Raw genomic sequence first — 1,930 nt, 5'->3', positions numbered from 1 at the left:
GGGCAACTTAAATCCGTTTCTGGGAAAAAATTTTGTTCTGCAAGAATTCACCGGAATGGGTTTCCTAGTGTTTCCCATCAATTCATAGGTCTGAAATGCATTCTCTTGCCAACGTTCTTCAATTTTTGATATGCATTCTCTTGCCAACGTTCTTCAATTTTTGACCTTGCTTTTGTTTTACAAACAGCCCACCAATCAATTTTGTCTCGTTTCAAACTTGGATATGAAGCATAAAATACTTGAATTCTTGTTGTGCTAACACAAATGGTTCATATCTCTTATAAAATCTCTTATGATTAATTTCAACCAAATTGTACTGTGGATGCACCTTCATCCCTCTGATAAGGTCAAACCAACGACACAAAAATAAAACAACTCAAATTTCTGGACCAGGGTATTCCACCTCTATAATTTCATCCAATAACCCATAAAAATCATTACTTGCAACTCCATCTGAAGAGAATTGAACATAAACACCGCTATTCATTGTTGCCTTGTCCATTCCATATTCTTGAGTATGAAAATTATATCTGTTTATGAAATATACCGGTCAAGTCTGTACCATTGCTTTTGGACTCCATGAAAGATGAAATAATAATTCAAAGTCAATGTGAGCTTGATTACCCTGAATCTAAAATCAAATTACAAAATTAATTTGCGACGAATTAAATGGTGAGCAAATTTAAAGTTTTATACTCACATATGTTTTAAACCATGGTGCAAATTCTTCATCACAAAAGGTATTAAACTCTTGTGTTGTCATTCCTGAATATAAATTCTGAAAAATCCTATAAAACAACAATAATTAAAATAAAAATTATTTACAATCGAATGAAAATAATACAAAATATATACTCACTCAAAATATGGGTTTGCTTCTGGATAATTCAGTAAAATATATGTGTGGACTGTGAGTCATTCTAGACCAGTTAAGTATCTCTCTTTACATGGCCCACTTGGCCTGCCAAGGTAATTAAAAATTAAAACTGGTATCAAATTGGGATCAATGGGTCCTTCTTTATTTCTCTCCGCTCTTTGTCATTTGCTTCGGACGTGACGTTCAAAATAATATGATGCAAACGTTGTTACTTCCTCCACAATATATGCATTAACAATAGACGCTTCAACATGTGTCTTATTTTTCACTTTTTTCTTCAGATGATACAGAAATCTATTTGTAATAAACCAAATGTATATTAGACATTATTATATATGAAACAACAAAGTATAAAAATAATATTATTTTACCTTTCAAATGGATACATCCATCGAAAATGTACAGGACCTCCAACTTTGGTTTCATAAGGCAAGTGAACCAATAAATGCTCCATCAAATTAAAAAATAATGGTGGAAAGATCCTTTCTAAATTACACAAAATTATTAGAATTTCTCGCTCTAATGTCTCCATGTGTGAGGATTTCAAAACTGTTGAGTAAATATCATGAAGAAACATATTTAATTCTAGAATGACACCTCATACAAAATTTGGTAAGAGCTCCTTAAAAGTGATAGGAATGAGTCTTTTCATAAATATATGACAATCATAACTTTTCAAACCAATCAATTTGCATTCCTTCAAATTGACACATCTTCCAAGATTAGAGACATAACTGTTAATTTGAGGGGTGTCCTAAGGCAATCACCTTACGGTTATACTATTTATTGGATAAATAGTAATTCACTATTTGAGTGCTGATGTGCGTAGGATATATAATCATTTCTTATACTTTATTCGCACATCTTTATGCTTTTCATGCTGTATCTTATGTATGTTACACCCTTTACCTGTGCATTTGGCATTGTATTCTTTATTTTCTAGTTCAGAGGACTGCTCGTATATTTGTGTGTTTCAGGACGGAGAACGGAGCAAAACAGGCGAAACCGAGCACCTATTGAAGATATGGCAAGACAGGGTCGTGCCTCATAGGC

General features: G+C 32.8%; 1 pseudogene; it reads right to left on the bottom strand.

Annotated features, from left to right (window-relative positions):
• Positions 1-376: 376 nt before the first annotated feature.
• Positions 377-1,574, bottom strand: LOC141819373 (uncharacterized; annotated as a pseudogene).
• Positions 1,575-1,930: the final 356 nt, after the last annotated feature.

This window comes from Curcuma longa, unplaced genomic scaffold (genome assembly GCF_044706935.1).
Source record: "Curcuma longa cultivar G26 ecotype Majalengka, Jawa Barat unplaced genomic scaffold, ITB_CL_G26_1.1 contig_4477, whole genome shotgun sequence".
Lineage (NCBI taxonomy): Eukaryota > Viridiplantae > Streptophyta > Magnoliopsida > Zingiberales > Zingiberaceae > Curcuma > Curcuma longa.
This window is presented reverse-complemented; position numbering and strand designations above follow the sequence as displayed.